This window comes from Pleurodeles waltl, chromosome 3_1 (assembly GCF_031143425.1).
Source record: "Pleurodeles waltl isolate 20211129_DDA chromosome 3_1, aPleWal1.hap1.20221129, whole genome shotgun sequence".
NCBI classification, from domain to species: Eukaryota; Metazoa; Chordata; class Amphibia; order Caudata; family Salamandridae; genus Pleurodeles; species Pleurodeles waltl.
Genome location: NC_090440.1, coordinates 71,564,435 through 71,574,310, shown reverse-complemented (window position 1 = coordinate 71,574,310; position 9,876 = coordinate 71,564,435). Strand labels below are relative to the sequence as shown.

General features: G+C 48.4%; 1 protein-coding gene across 2 annotated transcripts in view; it reads left to right on the top strand.

The window, feature by feature from the left end:
• Window positions 1–590: 590 nt before the first annotated feature.
• Window positions 591–9,876, top strand: part of PRR5L (proline rich 5 like) — a 183,417-nt gene continuing 174,131 nt past the window's right edge. The window contains exon 1 of one of the 2 annotated variants that reach the window (XM_069221822.1): window positions 591–1,195. The gene's annotated coding sequence lies outside the window, so the exon portion shown is untranslated. Of the gene's footprint in view, window positions 1,196–4,635; window positions 4,802–9,876 lie in introns of those variants that run through there. The other variant, XM_069221823.1, reaches the window with a different exon arrangement.

Sequence of the window (9,876 nt, the reverse complement as noted above, 5' to 3'; positions counted from 1 at the left end):
AACAGGGCTACACCTCTCTGGCTTTAGAACCAGGACGTCTGGAATACACTGCACAGCCAGGGCTACACCTACTGACACCGGACCACCAGGACTGCGCTAGAATACACCACACAGCCAGACTACACCCCTCTGACAAGGACACCCAGGCCACCTGGACTTCAGCGACACACTGGACACTCGGGCTACACCTCTCCAACAACTGACCACATCTGCTTCACCAATACAGCACATATTCAGGGCTAAACGAAACCTTTCGAACACCTACACTGGACCACCAGGACCTGGCTGGAATCCACACTGGGGATGCCCGGTCCGGACTACCGGGACTTCAGACCACGAGAAACCCTAGAGCAATCAGACAAGGGGCCCCTATTTTGAACAAGTGGCAGCAAAGCGCTATGAAGCTTAATAAAAATAGGGCCCGCTGGTAAGTGTGCAGCCGGAGAAAGTCCCAATGTGGCTTCGTGGGTAACTGGGGCAGGGGGGGGGGGTCGTGCCCTGTTTAGGGACACGTGTTTGTTTTACAATTCACTGCTGAGTTGGGTGAAAGGGTGCTTTCCCTTTCCGACCCGCATCTCCCTCGGTTCAGCTCCCAGACACTGGCCACGGCGCCGAGGGCACCACCGCAAACACAGCCCGGGAGTCTGCGAATTACCGTGCCCAGCCGGCCACCCGAGCCCTTCGGCGCACCGTGCGCTCTGCGGTGCACTGTCCCTTTAAGTGCATCCTTTGTTGCAGAAAAAAGCGCAATTAAAGGGGAGGGACGGACTCTGCCAAGCAAACTTCGCTCTGTTCTTTCTCTGCTTCCAGGCGGCGGTTCCCGCGTTCACTCAGGCTCCAGTATTTGGGATTTCGGGGGCTCCGTTCACCGAGCGCCGCTTTGGGTTTTGGCGCTCGAGTTCTCCTGTTGCCGACTCTGAACTTTGGGATTTTTTATCCCCAACAAGATGCAATAAAATGGGTCGGGTTTAAGAAGTTTTGGAACACTTTTCCGCATCTCTGCGCTGAGCTCCATCCCGGAGTAGAGGGTGAACGCACCTCTCATGCACGTCTGCTCACGTGTGCCGTTATCGAGGCGCTAACTCTGCGACGGCGCTACTTTTGGATTTTTTTTCTGTTCTGTTCCTTTCTAAGGAGCTTGTTGTAAGGTTTACGGTGATGTCCGTGTAACTGCGCGAGGATTGCCTCCTCTCCTGTAAGTACCACAAACAATCTTAACGCAGTTGATTATTCATAAATATTCATTGACCATTGGATTAAACACTGAATGACTTTAAGATTTTTCAGTCGTGGTGACCTCACCTTCGAGGTGACTTGAACGGTTAAAAGCAGTTATTGTTTTATTCGGATTTATGGTCTGAAATATTGGCAGCTCAGTGGGCTCTTGCGCCTGTTGCCATAGCTATGCCATGCCCTACACCTTCACCCGTGGTGACATATAGGCCAATGTCAATTTCCAGGCGAAGATTTTGGAGTCCATGCCTACAGTGGTAAAATAATACAGTTCCCAGAATGCAATGTAGTGGTTGGTGGCCGTAAACCTGGGATTGTTTCCATATGGTTCACAACATGCAGCCACTTGTCTGTTATGGTGAAATGTGTGCGTTTTGCCCTGCACCAGCTCAAATTCTGTTCGGCGCTAGTCCCCTGTACCGATACAGTCTAGGAGGTGAAACTGACTTATACTCACAGCGCCGAGAAGCAGTAGATTCTGTGTTTAACGCCACTCATTATTAATGTCTTGACATAGTCTCTATCGCAGATTTGAGCATCGTACTAAAATCTCCCTGATGAGGAGAACTTTGAAATGTTGTGATAAGCCTTTGTTAAGTAGATACATTGTAAATGAGAACATATTTCTGGTGCCTCGGTGAAAAAGAAAAAAAAAAAAAAACAACGTTGGCTAAACCTGTCGATCTAGATGGTGCAGTATGATATTTTATTACAGATGCCACAAAAATGAAAGAGGAAAGGAAACGTACACAAACATGGCAGTACGCTAACAATTTAAAAAAATAACTTATGTGAAACCCTTTTAAACTTCAACGCAGAGCTCCAGAAACTGAAGAAGAGATACCGCGCGGAAGAGCTCGTTGCTGGAATAGTCTGACCCCTTGCCCCCTCCTATAAAATGTGGTAGGCGGAAAAAAACGTGATTTACAGCTGATTAAACAGACGGGTGAACAGGGCTGACCCAAGGACCTCTATCTGCGAGTACATGCCCATGCTATACGAGGCTGGCGGGACAGCTACAGCTTCTTTTCGACCAGACCTAAAAATTAAAGAAGCTCAGTAAAGTAGCTGAAATAATCCCAGAATCTAGAACATTTCCATCTCCAAAAAAGTGCTATGGAGAAATTGATTCTGGGAAGGAATAGAGTATGCAAATGAACCACGTTTTTTTTGTTTTCTCTTGTGCATATAATCTAATTTGCAGTCAGGGCTAATGCACACAAGGCCTCCTGTGCATAGCGGTGTGCCCCTCCCCCACAGCACAGCACCGGTATGCCGTTTGCATTTGTATTTCCTGGATGCTGGTATCCTGAAACGCCCCCTCCTCGTGTGCACATAAATGCTGAACTTGCTACAGACACCCGGGTAGGAGAACGCACATCGGGATGTTTCACGGCACACGTCCGCCCCTCCCCCTTCCAGCAGGCTTCTCTAAGTTGCAGGACTTGCCTCCCCTCCATAAATAGCTCGGGCTTGGCTCTCACATCCAGGCTTCCTTCCACTGCGAGCTAGAGGTATCCTTACGTAAAGAGCAGTTCACTCGAACACGTGCAGGGCCGGCCCTAGGGCGGTGCGACCTGTGCCACCGCACTGGGCGCCGACTTTCCGCGGGGGCGCCTTGTTTGTAAATACATTATGGTTCTAAAAGAACCTGTTGTCGCCTTTCTTGCCTTCAGCAATTTTCAGGCAACCATAAAAATGTCCGCTCCGGTGATTAAATGTTCTTCCCGGAGAGGGATCTGAGTTTTGTCTAGTGGAAGTGTTGGCTTATCTAAGGTAGCACAGAGGAATAATGTGCCTGCTGCAAAGAACGTGTACCATGCAGATCACTCAGTGCGTATAATCGAAATAGATCAGTGGGTTACTGCCTTTGTCAGAGATCCTTTTATTTGCAGTTTATAAGCTAAAATTCTAATATAGAAAGTGAGCTATTAACTGTCTTCAAAGAGCTGCATGCAAACTGCAAAGTACGACCTCTTTCCCCCCCTTTCATTATCCTTTACCTTGTGAAATGGGTTCCTATGGGCAGAAATCAATTCTTAATATTAAACAGATGCCCCAACCATGGTGTTAATTATTAATTGTGCTTCTCCAGACCAAGCAGCCTAAAGTACATCGCCTACCAGTATGGGTGACATGTGACTCCTACAGCGTGTCCTCTGTCTTATGTAAGATGTCCTATACGCCGATTTACGCATGTATCCGTGTAATGCGTGTGATGTAACTGGTATGAGTGGCGCTATACAACAAATTACATGCATCCGAGAGTCGTGGCTATGGAGACTTGAGAGGAACTGTTAGAGGGTGCACGTTCGGGAATCCGTGACAGAGGTGGTAACAGGGAGTGGGGGGGGGGCAACAAACATTGTGGTACCACCAGCGCTAAAGCCGGCCCTGAACACGTGTTTCCTCTTTTACACCCAATCACACATTCTCACACGCATTTGTACAGATTTTCTGTCGCACAGTCGCAGGTTTTCTCAAACGGTAACAATTCTCTCTCTCTCTCCCGGACATTCTCTCTGACAGCACTAATTTTCCCACACACGAGTTTATACACACAACACTGCTTTAAATGGGCCGGTACTGAGTACCGGCACTTATTTTTATTTTGAGAGGGTTTGTAACGGGACATCTCAAGAAAAACGTAATACTTTCAATTGGAGAGTACTGGCACAAGCAGATTTATTTTTTCCATTTCAAGCAACAACAAAAAACTCACTCACTCTCTCGCCCCCCCCCCCCCCCCCCCCCACACACACACACACTCACTCCTGTAAGTGCAGGACCCGGCTAGTCCTCGCCTGACCCGCGTTGCCAGTATCCCCATTCCCTCATGTGCGGGGTCAGCACAGGTTGCCCCATCCACTCGGACTTCTTGGGGCCCTCTGCACCCCCCGGTTCCTCGCAGCCTCCGGAGTCGGGGCAGCAGTGCCCCCGTGCATCTGTTATTTCACCGCCCAAACTCCCCATCACTTGGTGTCACTTTGCTGCGCTTCCGGGAGCGCCCCCGCCCGCATCACTCCCGGAGGACCATCTGAGGAGTGTGCCTGCCCAGGGGGGGGTACATCTAGGTTACTGGGGCGCCGCCCCCGTCTTACTGCCTGCAGCCTTCGCCACACCGGGGGTGGGGCAGGGGGGAGCTTTCGGTGCAATATTTACTTTTTATGTATTTGCGGGGTTCACCTGGGCTGGGTCTGAGGGGGGCGGCCGCTATTGCCCCCTGGCATCAGTTTTCTCCCACCACCCCTCTTATGCCCATGTACGCCGCTGGTGACGGGTCCGCTTCCTTTTTTGACCCATGTATGTGATCTTCTGGGGCCAGAGGGGCACGTGCTCCCTGCAGAAGTGCCCAGATCTGGGTATTGTGAGCGCATGACCTGCCCCCGTCGGGGGTGTGGCGGAGGCACGGGGTGGACGGCCGCCAGCCAGGCCGAAATTCTACCCCCGGGTGTTAAATACTTCTGCAGATGGACCCGCCTCGGCGGAGCGGGCTGGAGCCTCAGTGTTCACAAGCCGGGGCTACATTCTGATCTCTGGGCCCCCAAGTCACCCCGAGCGGCATCAGGTGAGTGGAGCCCCCTTAAAAGTGGAATTAATTGTAATCATTCGTTCAATGTGCTGGTTTATAGGGTTCTGCCGACACTGCCCGGCCCAGTGGAGGCCAGACTACAAAAAATAGCGTTTTTGAGCCCCACTGTTGAGGAGGAGAGCCCCAGTTTAATCCATTGCTGCCTCGGATTCGCTCGCTGCACGTGCCGAAGCCCCACGCAATGCACACCCTTTGCGACTGGCAGGGCTTAATTTGAGTCGGTGGTTTCTGGTGCTTGGCACCGGCACCTCATTCCTAACACCGACACTTGTCTTACTTAGAGATTAGCACAACAACAGATGTTTGTTAATTCAATATACATTAAAAATGAGTACGACCTGCCACCTTACCCATTCCTATAGCTTTATGGGCTTGGCATAGTGGGAAGTGTTCCGCTCGTAGGGGTGTGAAGGTTTGTTTGTACTTTGGCTGGGTGGTGGGTGTAGGCTGCAGTGGGCGCCTGATGAGTGAGTGCCCTGTTACTTATGTTGTGTGTTTAAAAAAAAAAAAAAAAATTTAAGCACTGGCTACTAGTACTTGCGGAAAACTGCAACTCCCAGAATGCAATGGGCATGAACTGCTCACACCTGAAATGCGGCATATTGGTATCTCTGGCAATCTAATTCTGAGCTTACAAAGCAACAATGAAGTATCCAGGAGCTTAACTTTTTTAAAGTAGCTTAAGTAAAGCCATGTTAACTAAATATACTTTTTAGTTTGCTTGTATTTTAATAGCTTTACATCTTTGGGTACAAGAAGCTGCAATTAAGGAGGCCTGAGCAGCGTTTGTGGAGTTCTTCTACGCGTAGCTCTGCAAAGTGCTGAAAAAACTCTGCCGCACTACATGGAGTTCTGCGAGCTACGGACTTTGGGTAAGTCGGGCTGCTGTTCAGCACCAGGAGTTTCTTCCGCACGTAAAATCGTCGCAGATGGCATCACGCAGAGTGCCAGAGGGTGCTAACTTCTTTCTGCCGCTCAAGTATGTTTCTACTCGAGCGGTAGCTTTCTCAACGCATGCGGTAGTGACCTGCTGCGACTGCCAGTGTTCAGAAATCTCGCTCCCCGACATAGTGACCTCTCGTTTGCCAATTTAACATCGGTGAGCCACCCAAGATAAAAAAAGAAAAAAACTCTACTCCGTGTCGCAGAGTTTTTCTGAACTCTGCACAGAGCTAGCAAAAGTCCTCTGGCGGAACAAAATTCTTCACCCACCCCTATAATTTAAGGTCACCGCAGCTTCACTTTTGTTGACCTCTCCGGATCTCAGATTTGTTGGGGCGAGAAAGTGGTGGGTAGGAGTGAGACCCATTCTATGAAACCTGAATTATTTAGTGGTTACCTGGCACCACCTGTTGTGTTTGATTTGTTTAGCAATAGAGAGAGGGTGTTCAGGCGCTTGGGCATGTGTGTAGTTTTGTGGTCCCAAAGGTGCTTATCGGAAGAGCCAAGCTGTGTTGAGGGAGGTCGTTCCACCTCTATTGGATACTGCTGTTCTCCACTAGTGCGTCAGCGCCCCAGATACTACAACACTCCACAAGTGTTTAACCAACCCACTTATTATGAACTAACACATGAGAACAAGACTGTTGTCTTGGAACAGGTGACCTCGTTGTCTGCTCGCAGGTAGAACCTTCCTTTCAAGGAAGCTGTCGAACAAGCATCTAAGAGTCAGCTCGACGAATGTGTCCTGGGCACTTAGAGGGACAAGCCCTTTGAAAGCTCACATCATGAAATTCTTGTACTTTTGCTAATTGAAAGTGTGTGAAGCAAAATTCCCCAGAGACCACCAGCTTTGTTGCATCTCTGACATTCATGAAGAGGCAACGGAGCACCTTGAGGTTACATGGAAGATCCTTTTTAATACTAACTTACATCGTTCTATGTGCCATTGGCACGCAGCGTTGATGTATGTTGAGACTGATTGATTGGAGAACTGGATCCAGATATGACAGGATGCAGGAAGTGCATGGCTGGCTTGTCTGTACAATGCCTGGTATTGAGCCAGGTCAACCTAGTGTTCCATTGAGTATTTCGCTACTGAATGAGAGTTTGTTTGAGTAGGTGGCATTATGGCTGATTCTTGAACAGCGGCTAGTTTGTATTTTTAGGCTGTGGTCCAGCGTGTTGCATAGCGAGAGGTCATTGGCTTTAGGTGCTGGAACTGGACTTTGATGTTTCTACCAGTAGATCAATAGGAGTCTGCCTGACCTTACTCTCCTGGCTGGTGCATTCTTCTTCTTCTCTTTTTTTTTTTTTTTCCAGCTATTTTGGGTCTTTGCCTCAGCAGGCCTTGCGCACTATACCTTGAATGTACTTCTGAATTTGCATTATTGGTCGCGACATGGTAATGTTGGTTCTAAAATACCAGGTTACATAACCTGATCCATTAGATCTTAATGTATCCACCTTGCCTCTCTTGGGAGACAAACTTGTTTCCTGCAGATCTCTGTAGAGGTGCTCTGTTCTCGGATTTATATTAAAATACCCTGTCCAGAGGACTGGTTTGTAGTGATGCTGTATATTTAGCTTTAGTCATGCTCTCCCTCTGTAATGTACATTGCTGTAGTCGGTCACATGACAAGTGATGCTCTTGCATTTAGGAAGGTGAAACAGAGTTTATAAAGTTTAACACCAACTTTTTGAGGCCTGTTGGCACAATAAAGCCGATAAGGCTTATTTCTTGCGGTGTAAAAATAATTAAGTTAATTCTCTTCCTGGAATGAAAGTGAGACACAACTTCTGCATCAGGGAGTTCCACAATTCCAGTGCCAGGGCTTAGAGTGCTTCTCTGCCTTTATTATAATCTGAGGTGTAAAACCATCACAAGTTTGGAATTCAAAGATCATTTGCCTGCATCCGGCTCGTGGCTGAGGCATTCTTCAGCTCAAGTGACGTCACATAAATTGGTAAAGCCCATCTAGTAAGCTGAATGCTCTGACCCCCTAAAACTAGGGCGCAGACAGCAATCGTCCCGTCTCCCAGGACAGATCAAACTAATTTAACACTAGTTCCTAAAGGCTGTTTGCTTAATTTTGTGTCTCCATTCTTTTCTATGGGAGCGTGTTGCAGTACCAGTGGTGGCCATGTGAGGTGCTCGAATGTGGTAAAGGACATTTGAGTCTGTTTTGACAACCTTTGGGATGTAGTAACTGTAGAATTGTTTTTACTTTGAACTTTAGTTTTTGTGGAATGCAGTAATCTTGCCCTTTTTTTGTAGTGGCACGCCCCTTGCATTTAATGTTGTGTTAAAATGTTTGTAAAGTGCACCTTCGTTGGTCAGGCTATCCTGGCACTGAGCAGGTGTGTGTGCGCATGCCGTCTGCCTGTGACAGATAGTAATTGAAAAGCCAGGTCTTCAGCTTCTTGTGGACATAAAGGAGATGGGAGGTGGCACTGATAGGAGGTCGGATATTGTTCCATGCTTTAGGAGCAAGATGCAAGAATGCCCGTCCTCCTGATCCGGTTCTCTCTGTGGAGTGTGTACGAGTAGGAGTCCTGCGGAGTGGAGGTGTCTTGGTGGTTGGCGGACGTAGGTGGGGTCTAAGTTGTTAGAAGCTTTGAACGTGTTTGTGAAGACCCTTAAACAGTTTGTGTATTGGGAGGCAGTGGGGCTCCCTGGGGTGTGGTGTGGTGTCAACCCTGTGTGAGTGGTTGAGAATGAATTTGATTGCCGAGTTCTGGATGGTTCCTAGTCTTTCAGCGCATTGCCTGGTGACACCGCCGTAGAGTGTGTTCCCACAGGAGCAAATATGCAAGTGAGGGAAAGCGTGTGTTTACCGTTGTGAATTAGGACCTTTGTGTCTTTATTGCTGTGATTTGCTAATTGAGTTGTGTCCAGTTCAGTCCAATAAACCTCCTTCCATATTTGTGGGCGTCTCTTGAACACAAAGTTTTTTCTCTACGTTTCTGGGCGCCCTAGAAATAATTGATACATGGCAGGGGTTGGAGCATCCTACCCCCCCCCCCCCCCCAGCAAACCACTGCACTATGTATGCACCTGTCTACTTGAGACCCAGGTGTTTCTGTGTACATACCTAGCTCACAGGCTGAAGCTTTGAGGTCTCAATAGGAAGTAACCAAATCATGTATCTATTGGATTTGGGGTGTAGAAAGGAGAGGTGATTACTTTATCCACAACACAACTAGTTAGGTGGTCTGGGTGTGCGAGTCTCCTCGAGTGGTCATTGGAGAGGAGGGAATTACACCGTTGCTGTGTGGAAAAAGGGCGCTTTTATTGGAACAGGTGCATTTACAATCTTGTAAACCTTGGCCTCTGCCTTACAAAACTAAAACCTCACTAGACATTGAAACACCTATCCAAGTTATCCTCCCCCCCCCCTCTCCTAACATGTCCTCCCCCCTCCCTATAACCTTATCCTGCCTTCCCTTTCTCCACTCATGTCTACCTATTCTCTGTCATACCCGCTTCTTCTACTCCTGAACGCTAATGTCAAGCTCCCTGCCTGTCTGTCGTGACCTACTGCTTCTCCCCCCCCTTAATACCTAAATTGTCCTTCCAGCTTCACCATCCGCACGTGTTTCATTACCTGTAAGAAAGCTCTCTTCCCCCACCAGGAAAAGTACCCCTGGACTTTTTCTGCCCTCCCGCCTAAACCTCGCACAGCATCTCTCTCAACGTGTCCTTGAGTTGCTAAAGATAGAGCTCCATTCCCATAAAGGCTAAATGGACCCCATCATCTCTGAAAAACTTCACATCCTTGAAAGGCAGATACTTATGTTCCATGTACGTCATCCCTTTTTCAAGACAAAAACCTTTCATTTCTTTGTTTAGCTTGCCCCTGACCCTCTCAATGGCCCCCCGGTTTTCTCGCTCCCTGCCAAACCACAAGTGGGAAAAAAAAACCCCGTAAAGACCACATGGCAGCCGCTCCACTGAGCCAAAATGACTTGCAAATCCCTCTTCATCTCCTTCAAAAGATCACGACCCGTTTTCATCACCAAATCATTCTCCCCCAAATGTAAGCACAACACGTCCGGACATCGACCCCTTACAAAAGACCCTTGCAGATGAGGAAATAGCTCCCCTCACC